The sequence below is a fragment of the Bos javanicus genome, chromosome 2 (assembly GCF_032452875.1).
Source record: "Bos javanicus breed banteng chromosome 2, ARS-OSU_banteng_1.0, whole genome shotgun sequence".
NCBI lineage: Eukaryota > Metazoa > Chordata > Mammalia > Artiodactyla > Bovidae > Bos > Bos javanicus.
In genome coordinates this window covers 48195979-48222957 of record NC_083869.1, presented here as the reverse complement: position 1 = coordinate 48222957, position 26979 = coordinate 48195979, and the positions used below count along the sequence as shown (strand labels likewise).

General features: G+C 36.4%; 1 protein-coding gene and 1 long non-coding RNA gene across 4 annotated transcripts in view; one reads left to right on the top strand and one right to left on the bottom strand.

Moving 5' to 3' along the window:
* ORC4 (origin recognition complex subunit 4) overlaps positions 1-13025 on the bottom strand; it is a 94664-nt gene extending 81639 nt beyond the window's left edge. Inside the window, exon 1 of one of the 2 annotated variants that reach the window (XM_061438474.1) lies at positions 12901-13025. The gene's annotated coding sequence lies outside the window, so the exon portion shown is untranslated. The remainder of the gene's footprint in view (positions 1-12900) is intronic. The other variant, XM_061438485.1, reaches the window with a different exon arrangement.
* Positions 13026-13113: 88 nt separating this feature from the next.
* Positions 13114-26979, top strand: part of LOC133260289 (uncharacterized) — a 218390-nt gene continuing 204524 nt past the window's right edge. Inside the window, exon 1 of one of the 2 annotated variants that reach the window (XR_009740723.1) lies at positions 13114-13313. This is a non-coding gene — a long non-coding RNA (uncharacterized LOC133260289). The other variant, XR_009740725.1, reaches the window with a different exon arrangement.

Below are 26979 nucleotides of genomic sequence, written 5' to 3'. Positions count from 1 at the left end.
AAGGATACAATTGACATGCTTAAAAATGTAGTAATGATGAGAGAAAGAATGTTATAAAGGACACAAGTGATGAATTGGAAACATTCTGTTAAATGACACTTATACTATCTGTTAAACAGTGTGCTGCTACTAAGTCACTTCAGTCGTGTCCAACTCTGTGCGACCCCATAGACCACAGCCCACCAGGCTCCCCTGTCCCTGGGATTCTCCAGGCAAGAACACTGGAGTAGGTTGCCATTTCCTTCTCCAATGCATGAAAGTGAAAAGTCAAAGTGAAGTCGCTTAGTCGTGCCCGACTCTTAGCGACCCCACGGACTGCAGCCCACCAGGCTTCTCCGTCCATGGGATTTTCCAGGCAAGAGTATTGGAGTGGGGTGTCATTGCCTTCTCCAGTTTAACAGTATAGGTATAGTTTTATTTGAAAGTGGACCTGGATTGCTTATAAATCTATACTTCAAATACTACAGCAACCACTGAAAGAAGTTTTTAAAAAGTATAATTTATAGCTTCAAAGAGGAAAAGAACCTGAATGCAAAATGCCTGGTTAAAACCAGAGAAGGGATTTATTATATCAGTAATGACTTTATATGTCAGTGGTCTAAATAAATAGACCAATTATGATAGTAGGTAGAAAAAAGCAACAACCTTATGTTCTCTATAAGAAACCAACTTTAATAATGACACAAAGTACAGAAATGGAAGAAGACATACAATAATCCAAAAAAGAGTTTAAGTAACTATATTATATTTAGATTAAGCAAGAAGCAGTACCGGGAATAGAGACATTACTACTGATAAAGTAATTAACTCCCCAATAAGACAATACATATTCTTCTGAAGTTCACACATCACATTCACCAAGACAGACTATATTCTGGGCCACGTGTGCTGGTCACTCACTCATGTCCGACTCTGTGCGACCCCATGGACTGTAGCCCATCAGGCTGCTCTGTCCATGGGATTCTCCAGGCAAGAATACTGGAGTGGGTTGCCATTCCCTTCTCCAAATCTGGGCCATAAACACACCTAAAACTTACAAGAATAGAAATCATGTTAAAGTATGTTCTAATACCATGATGGAAATAAACTAGAAATGAATAATAAAAAGATAGCTAAAAAAAAATGACAATACAGAGATTAAAGGTCAAAGAAGAAAGTCAAAACCTGTATATGACAATGCTTTTTGTGTGTCTGAGTTCGAAGCCATTCCAGATACCTTAGACTGCCAAATGTCTGATCTCCAGATAACTGAGGCATTTCCATACGTAGATAATTTTCTGTTTTAGAGCATTCTGCTGCAAGGGACTAGTGCCTGCATACCCAGAGGATGACCTGGTCTACACAGGCTTCATAGGCTATGGTAAGACCAGTCTGCTATACAAGCTCTGCAGTGAAAGCCCTGATGGCATTGTGTTCACCACAGGCCTTAAAAGCAGTGCCATTTCCAAATGCCATCTTGAACGTCAAAGAACTTGGAGGAGAGAGTGGCCAAGATGGCAGAGTACAAAGATCCTGAGCTTACCTCCTCTCATGAGAACACCAAAATCACACTAACTGCAGGAACAATCATATATGAAAAAGACTGCTTCTGCTGCTGCTGCTAAGTCGCTTCAGTCGTGTTCGACTCTGTGCGACCCCATAGACGGCAGTCCACCAGGCTCCTCTGTCCATGGGATTCTCCAGGCAAGAATACTGGAGTGGGTTGCCATTTCCTCCTCTAATGCATGAAAGTGAAAAGTGAAAGTGAAGTCACTCAGTCGTGTCCAACTCTTAGCCACCCCATAGACTGCAGCCTACTAGGCTCCTCCGTCCATGGGATTTTCCAGGCAAGAGTTACTGGAGTGGGGTGCCATCGCCTTCTCCATGAAAAAGACTGGAACCTGCCAAAAAAGATCTTCTACAACTAAAGACATAAAGAAGGAGCCACAAGATGGGTAGAAAAGGCAGACTTGTGATATAATCAAATCACATTTCCCCCAGGCAGGTGACCCACAAAATGGAGAATAATTATATTGCACAGATTCTACCACAGGCATGAGAGTTGAGTTCCATATCGGCTCCCAAGCCCAGGGGTCCAGCACCAGGAAGATGAGCCTGGAGAGCATTTGACTTTGAAGGGAAGCAGGCTTAATTGCACAAGCCCCACAGGGCTGGGAGAAACTCTTGAAAGGTGAATACAAAAAACCATGCGTATTGGGATCCAGCACAAAAACAGTAACTTGACAAGGGCCAGGGTTAGACCTACTTAATGATCTCAGAGTCTCCTCCAGAGACAGCAAGAGGCTGCAGCTCACCCTGGGGACATAAGACACTAGTAACTGACATATTTGGGAACACTGAACTACATGTACATTTAACTACATGTACCCTAATGTTCATTGCAGCACTATTTACAATACCCAGGACATGGAAGTAACTTAGATGTTCATCAACAGAATATATAAGGAAGTTGTGGTACATATACAAAATGAAATATTATTCAGCTAAGAAAAGAAATGCATTTAAGTCAGTTCTAATGAGGTGAATGAACACAGAGCCTATTATACAAAGTGAAGTAAGTCAGAAAGACAATATCATGTATTAACGCATATATGTGGAATCTACAAAGATAGCATTGATAATCCTACTTGCAGGGCATCAAAGGACACAAAGACATCTTGAACACAGTGGGGGAATGAGTGAGTGGGATGATTTGAGAGAATAACATTAAAACATATACATATGTAAAACAGACAGCTAATTGGAGTTCAGTGTATGATGCTGGGATCACAAAACCAATGCTCTGTGACAAGCTAGAGGGGTGGGATGGAAAAGGAGGTAGGAGGGGGTTTCAAGAGGGTGAGGACATATATAGACCTAATGCTGATTCATGTTGACGTATGACAAATACCATCACAATAATGTAATGATCCTCTAATTTTAAAAAATAAATTAATTAAAAAAAAACAAACTAAAAGGTGGTTCTTTGAGAAGATAAAATAAACTTTTAGCCAGACTCATCAAGAAAAAGCAGACCCAAATTAATAAAGTCAGGAACGAAAACAGAGAAGTTACAACTGACACAACAAAAATATAAAAGATGATAAGAGACTACTACTACAAGCAATTTTACACCAATAAAATGGAAACAATTCCATTTCCCATCACATCAAAAACAATAAAATACCTGGGAAAAAACCTAACTAAAGAGGCAAAAGACTTGTACTACAAAAACTATAAGACTCTGATGAAATAAACTGAAGATGACCCACAAAGATGGAAAGATATACCATGTTCTTGGAAGAATCAATACTGTTAAAATGACGATACTACCCAAGGCATTTTACAGATTCAATTCAATCCTTATAAAGTTGCCAATGGCATTTTTCACAGAACTAGAATAAACAATTTTAAGCATCACATGGAAACATAAAAACCCTAAAGAGTCAAAACAATCTTGAGAAAGAATACTTAGAGGATCGTGCTCCTTGACTACAGACTATGTTACAAAAATACGGTAGTGAAAACAGTACTGCAGTAGCACAAAGAAAGACACACAGGTAAATGGAACAGGATAGAAAGTCCAGAAATAAATGCCCACACCTCTGGTCAATTAGCATGCTGAATTAATCTATGACAAAGGAGGCAAGAATATATACTGGAGAAAGTCTCTTCAGCAACTGGAATTGGGAAAGCTGGACAGCTACATGCAGAAGAATTAAATTAGAACATTCTCTAAAATCATATACAAAACAAGTTCAAAATGGGTTAAAGAGGAAATCATAGGCAGAACACTCTGACATAAAATTAGCAACAATATTTTTTGGATCTCCTAGAGTAACAGACTTCCCTGGTCGCTCAGACAGTAAAGCGTCTGCCTACAATGTGGGAGACCCGGGTTCCATCCCTGAATTGGGATGATTCCCTGGAGAAGGAAATGGCAACCCACTCCAGCAGTCTTGCCTGGAAAATCCCACGGACGGAGGAGCTTGGTAGGCTACAGTCCATGGGGTCTTGAAGAGACACAGACACAACTGAGGGACTTCACTTTCACTTTCAGAGCAATGGAAATAAGAGCAAAAAAAAAAAAAAGATACCTAATTAAACTTAAAAGCTTCTTCACATCAAAGGAAACCATAAACAAACTGAAATGACAAGCAGACTAGGAAAATGTATTTGCAAATGCTGGAACTGACAATGGATTAACTTCCAAAATATATAGCACAAAACCAACACACAAACAAACACAATCCCAGTCAAAAAATAGGCAAAAGACCTAAATAGACGTTTCTTCAAAATAGGTACACAGATCGCCAACAGGCACACAAAAAAATGCTCAACCCAGTCAACTGTTAGAGAAATAAAATTCAAAACTACAGTTTATGAGCTATCACTTTATGCAGAGATAGGCACAATACAGGACAGAAACAGTATGGACCTAACAGAAGCAGAAGATATTAAGAAGAGGTGGCAAGAATACACAGAAGAACTATACAAAAAAGATCTTAATGACCCAGATAACCACAATGGTGTGATCACTCACCTAGAGCCAGACATCCTGGAGTGTGAAGTTCAAGTGGGCCTTAGGAAGCATAACTATGAACAAAGCTAGTGGAGGTGATGGTTGAGCTATTTCAAATCCTAAAAGATGAGGCTGGTAAAGCACTCATTATACCAGCAAATCTGGAAAACTCAGCAGTGGGCACAGGACTGGAAAATGTCAGTTTTCATTCCAATCCCAAAGAAGGGCAATATTGAATGTTCAAATTACTGCACAAGTGCACTAATTTCACATGCTAGCAAACTAATGCTAATACTCCTTCAAGCTAGGTTTTAATACTATGTGAATGAGAACTTCCAGATGTACAAGCTGGATTTCGAAAAGGTAGAAGAACTAGAGATCAAAATGTCAACATTCGTTGGATCATAGAAAAAGCTACAGAATTCTAGAAAAACATCTACTTCTGCTTCATTGACTATGCTAAAGCCTTTGAATGTGTAGATCACAACAAACTGTGGAAAATTCTTCAAGAGATGGGAAAAACAGACCACGTGACCTGCCTCCTGAGAAACCTGCATGTAGGTCAAATAGCAATAGTTAGAACCAGATATGGAATAACAGACTGGTTCCAAACTGAGAAAGAAGTACATCCCAGCTTTACATTGTCACTCTGCTTATTTAACTTCTATGCAGAGTACATCAGGTGAAATGCCTGGCTGGATGAAGCACAAGCTGGAATCAAGACTGTGGGGAGAAACAGCAGTAACCTCAGATATGCAGATGACACCATCTTAATGGCAGAAAGTGAAGAGGAATTAAAGAGCCTCTTGATGAAGGTGAAAGAGGAGAGTGAAAAAGCTGGCTTAAAACTCAACATTCAAAAAATGAAGATCATGGCATCAGGTCCCATCACTTTATGGCAAATAAATGGAGAAACAATGGAAACAGTGAAAGATTTTTTTTTCCTCTGGCTCCAAAATCACTGAGGATGGTGACTGCAGCCATGAAATTAAAAGACACTTGCTCCTTGGAAGAAAGGCAATGACAACCCTAGACAGCATATTAAAAAGCAGAGACATTACGTTGCTGACAAAGGTCCATACCATCAAAGTTAGTTTTTCCAGTAGTCATGTACAGACATGAGAGCTGGACAATAAAAAAGGTGGAACACGGAAGAACTGATGCCCTTGAACTGTGGTGCTGGAGGAGACTCCCTTGAATAGCAAAGAGATCAAACCAATCAATCCTAAAGAAAATCAACCCTTATTATTCACCAGAACTGATCCTGAAGCTCCAATATTTGGCCACCTGATGCGAAGAGCTGACTCACTGGAAAAGATCCTGATGCTGGGAAAGATTGAAGGCAGGAGAAGAAGACAACAGAGCATGAGATGATGATGGATGGCATCACCAACTCAATGGACATGAGTTCGGGAGATGGTGAAGGACTCGGAATCCTGGCATGCTGCAGTCCGTGGGGTTGCAGAGTTAGACACACCTGAGTAACGGAAAATGAGTTATCACCTCACATAGGTCAGAAAGGCTATCAACAATAGTCTACAAGCAATAAATGTTGGAAATGGTGTGTAGAAAAGGGAACCCCCTTACATTGTTTGTGGGAATGTAAGTTCCACAGCTAGTATGGAGAACAGTATGTAGGGTCCTTAAAAAGTAAAAATAAAGTTACTATATGATCCAGAGATATAACTCCTGGGTATATTTCTAGAAATATCATTTATCACTGGGAATCAAAACAACAATCTATACTTGTTAGAATGATTAAATCCAGAACTTCCTGTTGGTGAAGTGGATAAAAATCTGCCTGCTAATGTTGAGGACACTGTTTGATCCCTGGTCTGGGAAAATTCCACATGTCTTGGAGCAACTAGGCTTGTGGCCCACAACTACTGAGCCTGTGTGCTGCAACTACTAAAGCTCAGGTGCCCTCGAGTCCACACGCCTAGAGCCTGTGATCCACAATAGAAGCCACTGCAATGAGAAGTCCACACACCACCATGAAAAGTAGTACCTGCATGCCACAATTAGAGAAAGCACAGCCAATAAAGTGACTAAACCCAAAACAATGGATTGTTTGGATCAAATGCTAGGATGCTGCTGCTGCTGCTGCTAAGTCGCTTCAGTCGTGTCTGACTCTGTGAGACCCCAGAGATGGCAGCCCACCAGGCTCCCCCATCCCTGGGATTCTCCAGGCAAGAACACTGGAGTGGGTTGCCATTTCCTTCTCCAATGCGTGAAAGTGAAAAGTGAAAGTGAAGTCACTCAGTTGTTTCTGACTCTTAGCCACCCCATGGTCTGCAGCCTACCAGGCTCCTCCATCCATGGGATTTTCCAAGCAAGAGTACTGGAGTGGGGTGCCATTGCCTTCTCCGATGCTAGGATGACATGAAGTAATTAGAATTCTGATTTACTGCTGACTGGAGTGCAAAATGGTAGGTACACTCACTTTGGTAGGCAGTTTGGCAGCTTCTTACAAAACTAAATGTACTCATCACATAATCTAACAATCAGGAACGTTGGTATTTTACCCAGGTGAATCGAAGACTTTTGTCCACACAAAGACCTGCATCTGAATGTTTATGACCACTTTTGTCATAAATGCCAAAATCTGGAAGGCCAAGATGTCCTTCAGTGGGTATATGGATAAACAAACTGTGATACATCCATCAGATGAAATATTCAGTGCTAAAATGAACTGAGCTATCAAGTCATGAAAAGAAATGGAAAAGACTTGGGAGGCATATTGCTAAGGGAAAAAGCCAACCTGAAAAGGGTAGACACTGTATGATTCCAACTATATGACAATTTGGAAAAAGCAAAACTAGGGAGATCATGAAAAAATCATTAGTTGCCAAGAGTTCAAGGCATGAATGGGAGAACAGAACACAAGGGACTTTTAGAGACGTTAAACTATTCTGTATACCATCAGGGCAGATATTTGTCATTACACATTTGTCAGAAACCATAATGTTAAATTCAAAGAGGGAACCTTAATGTAAGCTATAAACTTTGATTAATAATAATGTATTAATACTGGTTCATCAATTGCAACAAATGTACCACACTAAAGTAAGATATTAATAATAAAGGAAACTAGGTTATAGTAAGATGAGCTGGTTGAGTGTGGCTATATAGCAATTTACTGTAGTCTATACTCAGTTTTTCTGGAAAACAAATCAAAAACCCCTTTTCGTTAAAAAATTTCAAAGAAAGAAAAAAGGGCACACTCAAAGTCAAAATTTGTGAAAACACCAGGTGGGAATAAAATCTTACAAAAGATTTGTGAAAATGAAATGTAAGCACAAAGGCAGTCTAAGCCAGTAAGACAGATAATCTATAAAATGAAGAAAAAAAAAATGTACAGGCAAAATCTGCTTTAGCAGATTGTTACCCTACAGGAATATCTGCAAAACAATGAACGCTAATTCAAGGGAAATCCTAGCTACTTTAAAGCTACTTTAAGATTAATTCATCTGCTTGTTGTTGTTTTTAAAAATCAGATGCTGGAAAAGCATTTATATAGGAAAAGCGAAATTTTTTAATACTTTAAAGAGAAGTAACACTGATCAAGGCATTATACAGGAACACAGCTGGCAGATTTCTGTAATATAAAGCAAATAAGTATCATATTATTTTATACAAGTATGTAATACAATGGAAAGATGCTAGCTAAATGTTATTTCTTTTAAAAGTATACAACAAAACTCTATAATCCAGTTTTGTTAATAAATGTACAGAAACAGGTAAAAAAATACTGAAATAACATATATCAACATCTTAACAGAATTATTTAATGAGTGTAGAGATTATAGGTGAATTTCATTTTTTACTTTTACACTGAATGTACATTAATTCTGGGGAACTTAAAAAATAATCATGTTGCTTACTTAAGTAATGTATCTTATGATTTGAGAATACAAAGTAATCAGTAGTAACTGTAACAACAAAATTTTAACTTTTAAAAAGTATGTCACATAAAATTATCTCAACATAATTTTTTAAATACATTATGCCTTCAGACATTGCATCAAAGTGGTGCTATAACACACCTGGACATAATACAAACCAACAGGTTTTAGAGAAAATATTTTAGATATTTACTCATTATAAAGTAAGTTGATGTAGATATATATATGGAACTATTAGGAGAAGTGATTATTTTAAGAGAGCAGTATAAGTTGACATTTCTGGGTCATCCATATAAAAAGTGTTTATTTTTATACACTGTGGAAAGATTAAGGAAAACTGAAAATGTGTATGAGTGTGTCCAAAGAAAACTAACACACTTAGAATTTTAATCTTGCCAAATCTGACTTCAACCTTCATACTTTATTAGACAAAACGTCACAGTAATCTCAATTCCATTATGAATCAAAGAAGCAGTATAAAATACAAAAGACAAAGACTTTATTGCAGGTGAAGAGGGAGAAAGAGAACTATGTGAGATTAAGGGGAAAATATTAGAAAAAACTAGCAATCTCAACACATGCTTGTGTGAAGATAACTATTTAAGCCACACTAGGAGTGAAAAGGGGAAACAAATTGAAGTAAAAGAATGGGGAATGTGAGAGTGAAAGTGTTAGCTGCTTACTCGTGTCTGACTCTGCAATCCCATGGACTGTAGTCCTCCAGGTAGCCATTCACTTCTTCAGGGGATCTTCCTGATCTAGGGATTGAACCTGGGTCTCCTGTACTGTAGGCAGATTCTTTACCATCTTTACATTCTTTACCAGGGAAGCCAACTACCTATACCAAGTTTCATCCACCTCCTTCATAATGTTCAACTCGTATCTTATTTTCCCATTAAAGCATTATTACAATGTACAAAGCTATCTAGACTCATCAACCAATCCTGTTCAAATAAGATAAACACATAACATAGCCAGTATTTTAGTTTGGGTTAAAATTCATTGACAAAACCATCTCCAAAAGGCCTGCAGTGCTAAAATGGTCAAAATTAAGCAGAACCCCTTACTCCACTCCATCAGAAGACAAGTGGTTCCAGAGAGGATAATACAGAAGGATCCTACACTAAGAGACAGCAGGCACAGTAGAGGGTGAGAGTATCAAAGAATTAAAAAAAAAAAAAAAGAATGTTGAGATGTTGAGATTCCTGAGCTGTTTTCACCTGGTTCTCAGAGCATTGGAAATCAGGCTTATACCTTGATACCTTATACCAGGAGCAAGAGGCAATACTGACCTTTAAAACTGGGTAATTTCTCTGTTGTGAGTGGCTGCCCTATGCATTGTAGGATGTTCTATAGCATCTGCAGCATCTATCAAGTGATTTTCAGTAGCAACCCATTTCTGATAACCAAATGTGTCTCTGAGACACTGACAAATGTCTTGGGGGGATCATATTGAAACAGCTAAGAAACACTGACTCTGAGGCAGAAAATTAAACAATCCTTCTTGTTGGATTCTTACTAGCCCAAGAGAAAAAAACTTCCAAATACCTAAAGAAATTTTAAGGAAATTGATATTTGGGTTTCCCTCCCAAATTTATCCCAGCCAAATCTTTCCACAGTGAGAACCATCAACAGCTAGCAAACCTTAGCTAAGTTAAGAGAGGCATGAAATAGATTTCCAACATTCCTTACAAAAATTTGAACACAATCAAGGATCACAACAGAGCCAAGGAAAGCCTCTAAAGTGAGACTAAAATACACCAACACAAAGAATAACTTAGAAAACACAGAGTGCGCAGAGAGAAATAAACATCAAAACAAAACTTTAAATCCATAAAGAGGAAAAAATACTAGAAATCCCGTGGGGGGAAAAAAATACAAAGATCAAAAAATCGTACTGAAAATAAAAAAAACAATAGGAGAAATGAAAGTCCCAAGGTTTGAAAAATCAAGTACATTTCCCAGAAAGTGTAAAGCAAAAAACTGGAAAAATATGAAAAATGGGAGCAAAGAAATAGGTCCAGCAGTATAATGTCTAATTGCCGGTACAAGAAACACTGAGGTAAGGAAATTACAGAAAATGAATCAGAAACTTTAGAGCTGAGGGATACAGGTTGCTAGGCTGAAAGAACTCATGAAATGCATATAAATTTCTATGGACTCATAAATTATCTCACATTACTGTGATGTTTCAGAACATTGTATAAAACAAAGAGAAGAATCTATAAGCTTCTAACAAAAAGGCTTCAGAAGCTTCCATAAGGGAGAAGAAAGTGAAATGCAACATTAAAAACAAGAAAGGAGTCAAATTTTTATCAAACACTAAGAATTTCTCCTCAAATCTGAAGAGAAACATTACCAATTTAGAATTCTACACCCAGTCAAACTAACAGAGTACAAGTAAAGATAATTTCAGGAACGTAAGGGCTCACAACGTTAAACTCTCAAATAGCCAATAAATTTTAGAAAAACTGCTCAACCCCATTAACAATCAGGAACTGCAAATTAAAATAATAACATAAAGCTACTTTCATCAGATTGGCAAAAACAAAAACTACCAACTGTTTTCAAAACTGTAGAAAAAAGGATCTATCATACATTGTTGGTGGGAGTATAAATTGATATATTCACTTTAAAAAGTTTGGCATAGTCTACATTCTGCAGAAATGCATGCTATGTATATAAAATGCATGTGTAAGATTACACAGAGTTGTACTATTTCTAAGCACTAAAAACTAGCCACAATCCAAATGTCCATAATACTAGACTAGTTAAATTGTGTATGTTCACAAAATGACTTACTACACTATACTTACTTATAAACATTACTATCAGCAATGAAAATACATGAACTAGACCTAACAGGACTGACTGAAAATGATACATAACATGTAATTCAGTTACATACAGGATATTAAAAAAAAAAAAAGGCAAAACCAATGTACATTGTTTAGGAATGCTGACAAAGGTGGTTAAAAAATACTTGAAATAAAAGTGAAGGGGACAGCAATGTTCTAATTCTTCATTTTAATACAGAATACTGTGTTCACAATTATTCATTATACAGTATATCTGTGGCTTGTGCATTCTTCCACATTCTGTTTACTAATCATTAGAATTAATCATTATTTTATAACTATGATTTGTACACTCTTTTGCACATTTAGTATTTTGCCACAAAAAAAAGATTTAAAGTTTGTTATCTATGGCACTTTTATGGCTCTGCTATAGTTTTTTTGTTCTAAAGTGTCATATATTTGGTTTCAATAGAAACAAAACTTTAAGGCACCAGAGTCCAGTTTTTATTCCATTTGACAGGATTACTGCACACACAGAAAGTGGTAAAAGCACTAGTCAGTGGTGCATAAACAAAATTCAGTGTCAAAACATACAAGAAGAATAAGCAGTAACTTTAACTGATAGCATACCCTAAAAGAAATCACTACAGAATTAAGTAATACAAACACAATAAACATGAGGAATTTCAGAGTTTTGGTTTTAAAAAATACATACATAAGTGATAGTCTTTCAATGCACATTTACAAAAAATTATAACTGAAAGACTGAAATGGTTTTAGTTATGATTTTATGGACAGAATGTGAGAAAGAAACGGTGGTATTTTACTAAAAACAGTTATTAATGAAAACCTGTCTTTTTTAAACACTCTGAATTAACATGAGGGAAACATTACTTCCAGCAAAAACAGTAGCATTTGAGAAACCAACGGCTCTAAATCTGAGGCTAGTAACCAAAGAAACTAAAAACATCCTTTTAAAAATCTCGCATCTACACTAAAGGGAAAACTTTGATGATGTCTCCTTCTCTATCAACGATAACTAAGACACGAGATCAAGAATTACACAATTCCATACCCCCCTTCTGAGAAATGCTACAGGCATTTTGTTGCGGAAACCACGCAAGACGCGGAGGGAAATTCTACTGAAGAACCAAGTGCCAGCTTGCTCCCTCCTCAAAGCCACTCCAGAATTCCTGTGAGGTTAACGAAACAAGGACTGATGGTAGTAACACTCAATATAAACAATACATCCAATGACAGAAGTTGTCAAAATTCACACAGCTTGTTTCTCTCCCTGGACAGGTGCCCCACTCTGAGGTGGAGAAGCAGTTAACAGAGTCATCTGCTGAGGGTTCTGAGATCCCGTTTCTCTCTTACACCTGGACCATCACATTTCTCACCATCACCGAGTGTAGTTACCACATGCCACAGATTTAGGTTCATGAGCTCATCTACGCTCCCTACGCTCGTCCAGGACCCGCCGCCGGCTGGCTCAGGGGGAAGCCACGAGACGGAAGGAGCCCGCCTAGATTCTGGCCTGTCTGGCCTAGACAAGCCTGCCCCCCTTCCCGCATTCCCAGTCTCCAAAGCGTTCCGTCCTCTCCTTTTCGATTCGCCTTTCGCCACAGGCGCCCAAGGCTTTCGTTTTGAGGCTAGTCCACTCCATGTTACCTCTCATGGAAAAGTTATCTCTTACCAGGGCAGAGCGAGATTCCGGAGACGGTGGGAATCGCTTCACAGGTTCCTCTCGCAGCGTTCCCTGCTCTGCTTCACCTGCAGCTGCCAACGAATTCACCAAGACTCCCGGCATGCACCGCGCAGACACCGCCTCCCCACCCCGCCCCTCTCCCGCCCAAACACGTGACCTCCTTTAGCCTCCGTCCACGCCCACTTCCGTTCCTCCACTTTCCCTTAGGAGGGAGGAGGGGACTGGGGGTGTTAAAGAGTAGCGACTTCCTCCTACTCTCCGCCCCCGCCTCTCTACCCCCTGCTACAATGTCTTCCGGGTCGCGATCGCCTCGGAGCCTTCTGGGAAACCATCTCATTTCCTCCCCTCCCCCTCCTCCTGCCTTCAACCAACCAGCCTCCCGTCAGAGAGGGACATGCGCAGTGAGTGCCTCCCGTCTCTTCTACCCGAACCCCCCTCCCCCCCCAAGCAGAGAGACCCCAGCAGCAGCAGCAGCTGATGATGAAGAGAGAGGCAGTGGCAGAGGGGGGGCACCTTTTATTTCTATTTTTAAAGGGACAGGACACTAATTTTACCCCACTTCAACCTTGAATTGAGGGGGGTGGGGGGAAGGCGGCTGAGTTCCTTCCCCCACCCTCCAGCCCTGAGACCTGAGAGGGGGATTGAGCCTGAGAGAGAAGGAGAAGGAGTTTCTTCTTCTTCGAAAACCCCCATCCACGACTCCTACCCCCTCACCCCTCCACTAGCCTCTCTCCCGAGCCCCCTCCATCCTCCTCCTCTTTGGCCGTGAGAGGAGAGAAAGAGACCAAAAGCCTCTTAGCAACACAGACCCTTCTCTGCTGTTGCTGCTGCTGCTGCTACTGCTGCTGCTGCTTGGCCCTGGCTGGAGACATCTCACTACACCCAGGAGCAGCCACTTCCCCAGCTCTCCTCCTCCTTCGCCTCCTCCTCCTTCTCCACTCCCCCCCCCCCTTTATTACCCTTTGTGTCATCCTCCACAGCTCCAGGGAAGGCACTCAAAAGTGGGGGGCAGAAAAGGTAAGTGTGTCTGTGGGGGCTTCATTGCCTTCCTCTGGCTCTGACTTTAACTCCGGGGCAACAGTAGCACCAAACCACATACGCAGTGGAGCTCCGGGGTGAGGAGGGGGTGGTGCTGGGGGGGTGGTGAAGGAGGGGTTGGAGTGGGGAGGGGTGTGTGAGGTGGGTGCCCATCCTGTCAGAGGAGGAAGGGCACTTTTTATTTTTATTTGCTGTTGTCAAAAGTGGTTTCTCTCCTCCAGCTAACATCTGATTGTGTCTTGCTCCAGTGGGGGAGAATACAAAAACAACCCCCTCCTTCCTCCAATGAGGCGCCAGGGAAAGAGACAGAAAGAGGCACACTTTCTAGATGTCACTTTAAAAAAATCATTTGGGGAGCTTTTTTCCTTTTTCCCTAGGAAAAGCTCCACTGCATTTGTTTCTGAGTGGGAAAATGTCGGGATCTGGATTGTATCGGAACTGCTTATCCATTTGTAGACCTGAGTGTTTTCCCCTTTTTGGTTCTGTATGTGATTTGGATATTGACTTCAGTGTTGGAACAGACTTGATTGGGTTTTGCTTTCTGGGTTTAATTTTCCTTTTTTTTTTTTTTTTGTTTTGTCTGACTTGCATAGAAAATTTCAAAATTTGGGTTGATAGAGGCCTTTGGTTAGGTTTTGACTTGTATTACTGCTTTTTTTGTTTAATGTTTGTTTCATATATCAGCATATTAAAGTTAAAAGCTTAAAATGCTTTAAGTTAAATATCACTGGTATTGTTTCTCCCTATATACATTAGTGATATTTATTTTACATAAGATGAGAATATTATCTATTTCATAATTAATCTGAGTATTTTTATAATCTTTGTAACTTGTCTGAACAAGTAATCCCCATTGAAAACTTTTATGTTGTTCTGACTTTATGGAAGGCCAAACCTCTCCATCAATAGTTTGCTGGATTGGTACCACTTGCAGTTTTAACTGAATTATTTATTTACTGTTGTAAATTGAGATGAGTTTTTCATCTCTGGGGGGTACTGAACCAAATTGCTCACTATATGTGAAAGGATACAAATTCCTAAAATGTTTTCATGAGTCAAGGAAATCATGATGGTATAGTTAGTACATGCATTGTAGTGAGATATAAATTGAAAGATAAATCAGATTTAGGTTTATAGAGGAACAGTCTTGATAAAAATAACTATTTTTCATTTTTACATGGTATGTTCTCAGTGAATGGTTTTCAAATTCAGTACTGTATTTGATTTCAGAAATGCTTTCTGAAATGTTCAAAAACATTTCTTTCAAGTATGTTTCTGATGTAGGCCTTTTACTAGGGCTTACATTAGAAAGTGGTATTTTGTTTCATATGTACATTTCTTTATTCTTTCCTTAAAGATGGATGCACACATTCACACACGCACACACAATCTCTCTCTCTGTCTCTCACACAAGCACACACATACACACCCTTTTCTTATAACTGCATTGGTATCTCTGATCTCATAATTTATGTCAGCAAAAAATATTCTCCTGTAAAGTAGCAATTTTGTGATCAGACTGGCAATGTGAAAACAGCAATTTTATCAACTAGAAAGGATTGAAGAAAAATAAATCTAAGGATATTTGACACAAATATTAGACATGATAATACTTTTAATTTTTTAATTTTCTTGATGGTAAAGTGAAAACACAATATATTTACACTTTAGAGACAGGAAAGCATTGCATATGTAGAAGCTTGTTCTGTAAAATTTTAATTACCAACTGTGTGCAAAAGTAGACATTTACACAGGGGAAGGAAAAGCTGTGTAGCAATAAACAACATGGTCCTATTTCTCTCCTTTCTGTTGTGAATTTGAACAATTTCTTATCTTTCTCTGAGGTGTAATTGGTGCACTTTGGCAGAAATCTATGCCAAGTTCAAGTTTGTCTCCCAATAATAGTATTTCAGATCCACCTAGGATTTCTTGTCCTCACCTTAATACCTCAGCAACCTTAACATAAAAGACGGAAGTAGAATATAATGAAGAAATAACTTTTAAGTAAAGTGAATTGAGTAGGTTATTGGGGTGGTCGTTTCCCAGTAGGCAGCTGAGAGAAAATTTATAGCTTGATTATAATACTTTACTTACTTTCTGTTTTTATTTGAAAACATTTCTTATTCCACCACCCTCAGGGTAACCCTATATAGTTCAAAGATTCTAGACTGCCTCTAAGTTGAAAAATGACTTACCTTTAAAAAAGCTGTTTATTTTTTTATGGCTTGTTTATTACGTATTAAGATATATTTTAGAGTTGTAAGTTTCATGGAGGTGGTATCTTGGAGGTCAGTTTGTCCAGCTCTTCATTTTCCATATTGCGGGAGTTCAGAGAGTTGTAAAAGCTTACGCAGAGTTCTAAGGCCTTACGCAGAGTGGACAGCACATGGACCAGAGAACTCTGGTCTCTTGACATTCACTAAGCTACACGGTCTCATTTTCTTTTATCAGGAATAAAACTATTGTGCACATGACACTTAAGGCTTTTATATGGGGTCATATTCTAATAATATTAAAATAAATAGCTATAAAGCTGTAATTTCGTCCATTTACAATTCAGTAACTTGTTGATTTTTTTTAGGGGGGTACTGATTTCTCTCATTGTGGATTGTGACTGTTTTGAGAATTATTTCAGCTTTCCCTAATGGTTATTTTCCCCCCTGCACTTCTAGTTAATCAGTGAATATACTTCTTACTCCTGTATTAAGCTATATATATATATATATATATATATATATATGAAAAATGCATATTGTATTATAAATGCTTTTTTATGATTCTTGCTCTATGAACTACTTAAGTAAGACTAAAATTTTTTTTCTTGTTAGCATTTATATCCCCCACAGCACAGTTTTCAGTACACAATAGGCCCTAATGGTTGTTTGTCATATTTGATATTATAGTTAGACGTGTTTGAATTTCTTGACTCTTAGATGTAGAATTTCTTCATTTTCTTCCTTTTTCCTTTCTTTCCTGCTACAGTGTATTCACTACCATGATTTTTTTTCTTTATCTTTACTATGGTTCTCACTTTTTCTAGTGGCCAAATTAAATCCTGTTAACAAATAGTACTCATAAGAAGTAAAAACATATTCTGTACAGGATGTGATTTGACAAAAATGATTTATTTTAAATAAGGGATTAAAAAATTCCAATTAAGAGTGTACTAGCAAATATTCAGGATATACTTAAATTTCATTTCATTGAGTAACTGGCAGAATAGGTTATTGGAATGACTAGCCTGCATTTACCAGCTCTATAAAGCAACTGTAACATAGGTGACGTGTTTCCCTTTGTTTTTTTCGGTCCTTACCCAGACAATTACCAACTTTCCAGTTTTCTGTGGATATGAAGATTATTCCTAGTCATCAGTGGGACCCCAGGAAGTCAGCCAGAAAGCCTATGTGCAACTTATGAACCTTTGCAAACTTGTCTGTATTTTGAATGTATGTGCTAAACAGATTGTACTCACTCATTAAACGTTTATTGAGTATCTAATGTATGTCAGGCACCATGCTAGGCATCTGAGAAACAAGGATGGGTCCCTACAGTTTGTGGAAGGTATCTTAATTGTGTTACACAGGTGTATTGGTCATATCTTTATTTAATGTTTCTACCTAAATTAATTTTATGAACTAAATGGATAGTGCCAGGTAGAAAAATGGATGTTTAAAAAGGATATTTGCTGTATTTTATTAGAACAGACTAATATAAAGAAAAAAAATTGCACTTAATACTGTATTCTGGAGATTTCTATTCTGTATATAATTCAGTAATTTTAGACCATGAAAATAGTAGTGTATATGGCTATCACTTCTGATATTTTATTGCTATATACTTTTCTTTGAAGGTGACCAACACTGTTCATTAAAGTATGTATTTTTTACTAAATTATCACCCCTCCTAAAAACCCAACTCTGTAATCTTAAACTTTTTTTCTTTCTAAAGTAACTTTCTCTTTACTTCTCATATAAGAAGTTATCTTTCATGGTTCATTGGAAGACATTGTACATTATCGTTTTGAGCATTTAGTTATTTTCTACCATAGTTTAAACTGACAGTATGATTTAATTAAAATGGAATAATTAATTGGCTTCCCTCGTAGCTCAGATGATAAAGAATCTGCCTGCAATGTAGGAGACCAGGGTTCCATCCCTGGCTCTGGAAGATCCCCAGGAGAAGGGAATGGCAACCTACTCTAGTATTCTTGCTTGGAGAATTCTATAGACAGAGCAGCTACATACAGTCTATGGGGTCACAAAGAGTCGGACATGACTGAATAACTAACACACACATAGCGTTTAGGAGTTTTGGAATTTTTAATGTGTACTTCATGTATTTCTCCAGTATCCTCATAAGAAACTTCCCTGTTCTAGTTTTAAATCAGTTGCAGTTTTTAATCTTTATAAGTGACATCGTTTCTAGTACCTTAGTAAAATGAGTTCTTAGTTGAATGATTTCTTAGAAACAAAAAGTACTATCTTAGTTCTGTCACAGTTTTTAATATATAAATTTAAAAGCATGTTAGAGATTTCCTGAATTTCCTTTGCTCTTATATACCTTTTAGAATAATACTTTTTCACCGGTTAAAAAAAGGAGGGGATCCCCTGCTGGGTACAGTATTTTGTGAAGGTAAATAGATTTCTGATGGTCAGTCAATTCTGATCTCTTTCACATTCATTCTTAATTTTCTGTTTTAGTAATAATTATATTACCATTCATTTTAACTGACTAGCTCTGTGATAAATATTATCAATCTCAGTCAGTCCTTAAAGTGGTCCTATAAACATTGTAACACTGTCTCCATGTTATAAATGAGGAAACCTATTAGAATAAAACAAACAAAAAACCTATTGGCAGCAAAATATTCTATCATGGTAAATTCATGACACTTTCTAATTAAAGACAGTAAAGAATTTTTATCAGTCAGTAAGTACTCTGATAAACAGTAAAATTGTGGCTCCAGTAGCTTGTTGATAGGGTAATGGAAATTTTCTCAAAATTTATAAGGACAGAAAAATAAGCTAAAAAAATCTAGTTCTTTATAAGGAACGTAGATGCAGACCAGTGTACAACTTGGAAATAAAATATACATAAAGTCAGTCTTATCATCATACAGCAAAAATGACACTTAGACCTTCTAGATATTGAACTTCCTTTGTCTTGCATAGAATTAAATTTAGCATTTTGTTTCATGAAGTTTGGAGGTTTCAACAATTTGTGATCCAGTGAATATTTACTATAAAAATTTTTGTATAACTGTTGATAATGGAAAACCTATAAACAAAACAGTTTATTATATTGCCTAATGTTTTGGTATGTATATATGCGTACTTTCTGTACCCTCTATCTTATAATATTTTTCATAATTACTACATGATGAATATAGGATGAAGTTTAACATACTCTTTTTAGTATTGCTTAAAGTCAAATATTTTTGGTATAAGAATGTACAACTTGTATTCTCTAGATGCCGAAATTATTATGTAGTTGTTCTTTAAAGCAGCTACTGAATTAAAATCCAGCTAGCAAAGTTGACTTTTACATCCTTTACTTTTAGGAGAAAAAAATAATTTAAAAAAATTCTATTTTATTAATCAAGTAACTTTCATATCCATCCTAAGGAATGCAGTTCATTCCGTATGCTTCAGTTCAGTTCAGTTCAGTCGCTCAGTCTTGTCCGACTCTTTGCAACCCCATGAACTGCAGCATGCCAGGCCTCCCTGTCCATCACCAACTCCCGGAATTCACTCAGACTCATGTCCATCAAGTCAGTGATGCCATCCAGCCATCTCATCCTCTGTCATCCCCTTTTCCTCCTACCCCCAATCCCTCCCAGCATCAGAGACTTTTCCAGTGAGTCAACTCTTTGCATGAGGTGGCCAGAGTACTGGAGTTTCAGCTTCAGCATCATTCCGTCCAAAGAAATCCCAGGGCTGATCTCCTTATTGACTCTATTATCCTATAAATATTATACCAATGCATATGACCAGTAGAGTTTGGAAATATTTTTAAATGCTATATAACTATTCTATGTTATCTGTTATTCTTCAGAAAAGAAGCTTTATAATAAATATGATTTATTGCTTTTAAACTAATCTAAATAATATGTGGGAGTGAAAAAAATCTATGGTCCTAAATAATCTCCTTTAGATAACCTAAAGGTAATTCAGTTGTGAGTAGAGATTCTAACTCTTTAGCATTTTGCTTTGAGGTATTTCTATATCATGTAAGATTTTAGAGGTTGGAATGACTCAGTATAACTCTTCAGACAGACAAAGGGTGAACTAGGCTTAACGTATATTAAGGTTTATCTTCTAATGCAGCTGGACAGAAAAGAAAATCACTAATGATACCATACATGGGGGAAAGCATACAGTTCAGAGTTGGTTAAAATTCTGATTTGAGTCCTTACTTGGCTTGACCTTGGTAACCTTTTCTTAAGAGAACTTATAATTCTGTGATTTTTCCTTGTATGCAAAGCTGTTGTTTTCTACGCCTTGATTCCAGAAGTATCTACTACTCTGTTGACTGCTAATTAACATAATCCATACATTCTTAATATCTTCTAGTATCTAAAAATAATAACCTAGGTTCACTGGTGTTGGAGGAGGGCAGTATTCCACATTCAACAAAATGTGTTGATTTTTCCATAGCTTCTTTACTGATCTAAAAAGTACACTTATCTAAAAAGTGTATGTTATGTAAAATAGAAAAGATTTTTATTAATTTGGGTATTTATCATACCAGTGGTATTTGTAGCTGGTAAGAGCTTTCTGATATACAGTGAACTGAACACTGTAGTGAATATTCAGTGAACTGAGTGAACATTCAAACTTCAATTAATGATAAAGTTGTCATTACTGAATATTAAGTAACATCAAAATATTTAGGAGAAATCAAATACATGTTCCAGTAATGACAGAAATTTAGAATTTGTTTTTTAGCATTATTCCAAAGTCATTTTCCTTCTTCTACATTCGTCACACTGGAGTTTGTGCTGAAGGATTTCTTGGCCATTTTGGAGACTGTAATCTAGTTAAAAGGTTTGTTTATGCTTCCCATCTCTGTTCTGCTGATGGTATTAGAATGCAGGCCAGAGCCAGACATCTAACTGTTTATAACATTCAAACTTCAATTAAAGCTACAGTGTTCAGTTCACTGTATATCAGAAAGCTCTTACCAGCTACAAATACCACCAGTAATTATGGCAATGGTTTTGTGTGGCCATAGGCTTTCCTAAATCATGCCAATCCTTATGAATTGCTTTTTTATTTAGCAAGTATTAACTTTTAATTATTTTATAGAAGTGTAAAAATGAGCTGTATTTTCTTCTACAAGTACTATAGCATTTCCTTTTAACAATCTTTTTTGATAATAAAACCTAACAGCTTATATTTTTGAACATCTTATTTAAATGATCCAGATTAGCTTTTTTTAAGATTAGTAAATTTTTAGTAGGTGTTCATTTTGATATCCACTTGATTTGACTCCTATTTCTAGTTTGAAGAATATCGTATTATTTGGTCTGTTAAAAAACAAAACTATCAGTCACATTACTACAGTTTTCTTGTATGTATGAGAGGAGACTAGATCCACATAATACAGATTTTAATCTCATATTGCTTTTCTGGTCTGCTGCTCTTACCGTTTGTGGTTTCTGTGTTTTCAGTATGATGATAAACTGTTTTAAAGTTTTCTTTAAGCTGGTAAGAATTCTCTGAAAACAGTTTTCAGCAGCTTCTCTGTTTTTTGTACAATTGAATCAGAAAATGAATTGTGTATGTGTCTAGTTTTTCTAATTAGCAGGCAGATTTGCTATATTATTTTGCTTTTGTTTTTTATAAAGGTAAATTTTAGTTTTTATTAATTTTAAACCTTGATTTACTAAATGTATATATTCTTTATGTATATACATATATTTTTATTAAAATATAAATTTATAGATTTAAATATTTGGGGAATGATGAAAAATGATATTAAACTGAATGAAATTTGCTATAACACTCTTAAAATAACCAACATTACAATGGAGAAAGTTGCATTACTCATTTTCCTTGGCACTGAAACTAATAATCCATTCATTTTGGAATATTATAGGGTAGGAAGTTAGGAAATACTACCTATGATGTCTAAAGATAAGCACTCACAATAGTCACGCAAAATTTGACTTGTGGGCTAAAAACCTGGAAAGATCCCTAAAGCTAAATTGAAACCAGATCACAGAATAATGTGCATAGTATGATTCCATTTATGTTAAAGAAAGACTAACATGTATACGACATATAAAACTATATTTGTACACGTGTAACACAATTTTGTTTATATGCATATATTTTTATAAAAAGAAAAGTTGTATAAAATATATGCCTTATAGTTATGTAAATACATTAAGAAATGTTTTAAAAAATATGTACCAAATTGATTCCTTAGTTTATAGAAAGTATGTATGTGGATGCTGGAAGGTTGAAGAATTCTTAACTGTTTTGAATACTTTAGTATTCTCTCTCTTTAATCGCTAAGTTGTGTCTGACTCTTGGATTTGTTTTTAAGAATCAGCTCATATGCATGTACTGATTTTATAATGGAATTTAATTTTTTTATTATTTTTTTGCTAATTTTATAATTTTATATATTAAAGGATAGAGAAAAAGAATGACCCACGAAAATTGCAGTCCTAGCCCCTAATCAACTGTCCCTGACTACCTTGAAGAGAATTGAGTATTAGCTAACAATCATCATAGCTTGATAAAGAATTAGGTCTGTAGACTGATCTAATCTTGCCTAACAGGATGAAAAGCCTAGTCAGTTGAGGCAGGAGCAGTGGATGTAATCTATACTGGTTTTTTGTTTTGCTTCTTATTGCAAAATGCATTTCTCACTGTCCTGGGAAAATATAAACTGGAGAACCAGTGAAGACTGTCAGTCTTAAAAGTGGTAGACAGTAAGGTTTCTGGTCTCAGATAAGATAAAATGTATGGATCTAAGATGGACTTTTGTTATTTTAATCAGTAACCCAAATTATTGTATGTTCATTCAAAATACAGATGGCATAGTCACTTAACATTTTTATGATGTTTTCTGTATTTGCCAACTGGTTTGAATAGAAGACAAAAATAAAACAGAAGTTTTTAAGATTAAGTCTTTTTTTTGTTGTTGTTTTTTAGTGACTGAAACTTATACTTGAAAAACACTTAAGGAGCCTTTGTAAAATGACACCAAACTGAGTATGTAAATACTCAGAGTAAAGAAGGAATTAGAATTCTGTAAAGTAAGTCACAGTGGACTTCTTGGGAGGACATTGAGTTAATCAGAGTTTAGGTAGAGGAGAGATCCTCAGAAGAGAGTAAAAGACAAAGTTTCCAATGGAATAAGGAGATAGGGAAGCTCATTTTTACTAGTTTGAAAGCTTGGATTGAATTTCAGAATAACCTGGTAAATTAGGATAGTGATTAGAAATAATACACTTTGCATTTATGTTTTAAAAACTTATTTCCCAGAATGCAAGTCAGAAAAGAAATAGGGAAAAAAATAACTTGCTTAAAAAAATCAGACAGTGAAAATAGTTCTTTGCAACTGTGACTGGTAATTATGTCAGAGTCTGAAGCAAGTGTATGAGTTGGAAATTTAACACTATAGTTAAAATAGGAAAATTTTATCCAAGGATACTGAGGTTCTTTTTCCCTTCATAATTAAAATTCATACTTAGGTTGGTTCCTAGGATCAGCAATATACAATTAAAATTATAAATTTTGTATATAAATTCTAAAAAATAGCAAAAAGATATAGTTTATGTTTTCTCCAGTCACTTTAAAAGATTTATTTAAATTTATTTCCAGCTGGCCTCATCATATAACTTACCATCCCACCTACTCCCTACCATTTACTGAACTTTTTTTTTTCCTGAAGAATAGCAATTTTAACAAGTTCTGTCAAATATGACTCTGTGTTTTGTTCCATCCAAAAAGTCGTAATTATTTTTCCTCCAAGACTATGTAGAGGTCATTGACTTGGTGTTTATCTTTTTTTTTAATCAGCAGCTGGCTAATGTCTTTCCTCAACAAATGTGGGTTCACACCTATTATGTGCTTACTGGAATAGTAAGGGAAAAGAGACATGGGTCTTGCTCTTTTGAACTTAAGTCCTAGAAATGAAGGATATTGATCAGATAATTGTATAAATTAATGTAAAATTGAAACTATTTCATTTGCTGTATAGAGGTACATGGTATTTAATATAAGGGCTTTTAGAAGGATAATTTAATCAATAAGTAAGACCAAGGGAAGCTTTTATTTTGCTTAAGAAAGTGTTTAGTTAGTTGAAATATTGATGAATTTGAGTCACCTTGATCAAGAGGGAGAAAAATGTTTTGTGGAAGGAACAGTTTGTTCAAAAATTCCTGATGGTGGAGAGCATAATACATAACCTTAAATGAAGGTCAGAGTGACAGAAGCTAAGAACTAGAGAGTACATGGTGAGAAGTAATGCTGAGGAGTTATGTAGGAGCCAAATTACAGGACGTTGTAGGCAAAGATTTTATTTCTTTTTTTTTAAAATTATTTATTTATTTGTCCACTCTGGGTCTTAGTTGCAGCATGCGAGATCTTCAATCTTCATTGCGGCATGTGGGATCTAATTCCCTGATCAAGGATTGAACTTGGGCCCCCTGCACTGGGAGTGTAGAGTCTTAGCCACTGGACCACCAGGGAAGTCCCCAAGATTGTCTTATATGTAGAGTTACTATATAAACTTAAACTAATATACTCAACAAAAAAACTTATTACCACAGATGACCCTTAAACAGTTCTGAGATAGGGATGCCAACCCTCCAAGCAGTCAGAAACCTGAATATAATTTATAGTTGGTCATTTTATTCGTGGTTCTTCTGTATTGGAGGATTCAACCAATTGCAGATCTTGCAGTACTGTAGTATTTACTGTTGAAGAAAATCCCTGTATAAGTGGACCCATTTGGTTGAAAGTCCTCTTGTTCCTGTCAGCTCTATTTGTAAAAGGGTTGTTGTTGTTACAGTTCATTTTTATTTCATTTTAAAACTCATACTTTCTCCCATAGAGTCATTGTTGTAGTGATTAAGTCTCCTAAAATCCCTTTATTTTAGGAGAGTTAACAATTAAAAGTAGTGAATATAACATTGTGCCCTAAACGTACCTAGATGGAACTTAGAAAAGAAAAGCAAAATGGGGATTAAAATTGTTGTCTCTACGTGCTTAAGAGAATCTTCTCGGTATGATTAAGTTTGAATAATTAAGAAAAAGAATAAGTCTGTAAGTTTACCAGGCCAGTGTAAGAAAACATAACGTATGATGTCATATTCAACTGGACAACTTGAGAAGACCCACAATTGGCACCCACAATTGGATGTAGAACAGTATGATGTCAGGAGCATACCAAGAAAGAGAAAGTAGAAGACATCACATTCACAAATTGAATGTGCCAAATCTTGACATATTTTTGTTAACATTCTAGGAACACAATTTTTTTAAAAGCAGAATTTTGGAAATTCCCTGGCAGTCTAGAGATTAGAGGGCTGCACTTCCACTCTAGAGGGGACAGGTTCAGTCCTTGGTGTTAGTAAACTAAGATCCCATACACCCAGTAGTGTGGCCAAAAAAAGTAGTATTGCAAAATGATAACAATACTATGCCTACTATATATATATATATATTTTTTTTTTTTTAATGAGTAATTCAGCAGTCAGAAGTAGTTACAAATTTCTAAGTTAACTATTTCAGGCCCTTGAAAATGTGTATGTCTCTTGAAGTCCTTTTAAAGACAAAATTGAAGAAATTTACTTTTTAATTCTTATTTTCCATTTAACTTAGAACATTGTCAATAAGATATTTTCATTTCTTGTTGAAGTTTAAATTTTAAGCTTGTTTGAACACCAGTTTCTGTCCATATTAATAAACAATAACTAAAGCTTCAAGAAATGCCCCAAGTATTAAGAACATTATAAAAAGATTGATAAATTACTTGAATTTTCCTAAGACCAAAATATCACAAACATATTACATTGTAAGGAAAAGGTAAAATACATGCAGGCATTTGCTGAATGGACAGGGGGCCATCACGTTTTTCTTGGCTGATGAATTCTGCCAATGTGTCTTTTGTCAGGTGAGCTTTTTTAAAAATTTAATTAAATTAATTTATTTTTGGCTGTGCTGGATCTTTGTTGCCACGGGGCTTTATCTAGGGGCCGCTCATCGCAGTGTATGGACTTCTCATTGTGGTGGCTTCTCTTGTGGAGCACAGGCTCTAGGGCACATGGGCTTGATAGTTGCGGCATACAGCTTTAGTCACCCCATGGCATGTGGAACCTTCCCAAACCAGGGATCGAACCTGTGTCCCCTGCATTGGCAGGTGGATTCTCAACCACTGAACCACCAGGGAAGCCCCAATCAGGTAATCTTAAAGTTACCTTTCTGGCATTCTCAGGTATGATTTTTAAAACAGATAAACATGTAAAATTCAGAACTATATAACTGATTTTACTGTTTATTTACTTATGTATTTGCTTTTTTACTTACGTAAAACATTCTAAATGAGACAGTATCACTAGTATTGATTTATTTTACTACAGTGTCTAGTAAATTACTGATGATTCATAGGCCTTAAGTATTTGGAAAGCTTACTAGTGTTTGAAAAGACAGTTTACTAAATTTATCTGATAACTCTTAAGGGGTCATCAACAAAACCAGAGAATGACTTGGGAATTATTTTGAGTTTTATGTGTTTCCTCTGTTTTATTAATACAACTTTCTACTTATTTTTCTGTCAAAGTCTATTCCAAAGATCCCTAGTTCTGTGATAATAGGTTTGATTCCCCCCCTGCCCCAAGTAAGATTTCTTCATCAAAATTTTAATAATGTGATTACAGAAGGTTTTGTTTTGTTTTTTACTGCAGTGATAATCACTAACATTTACTGAGTGGTTATTTTGTGTCACTCACCATTGTAAAAACATTCCAAGGAACACGCTTCAGGAACTTTCCTCATATTTCTTCACAGC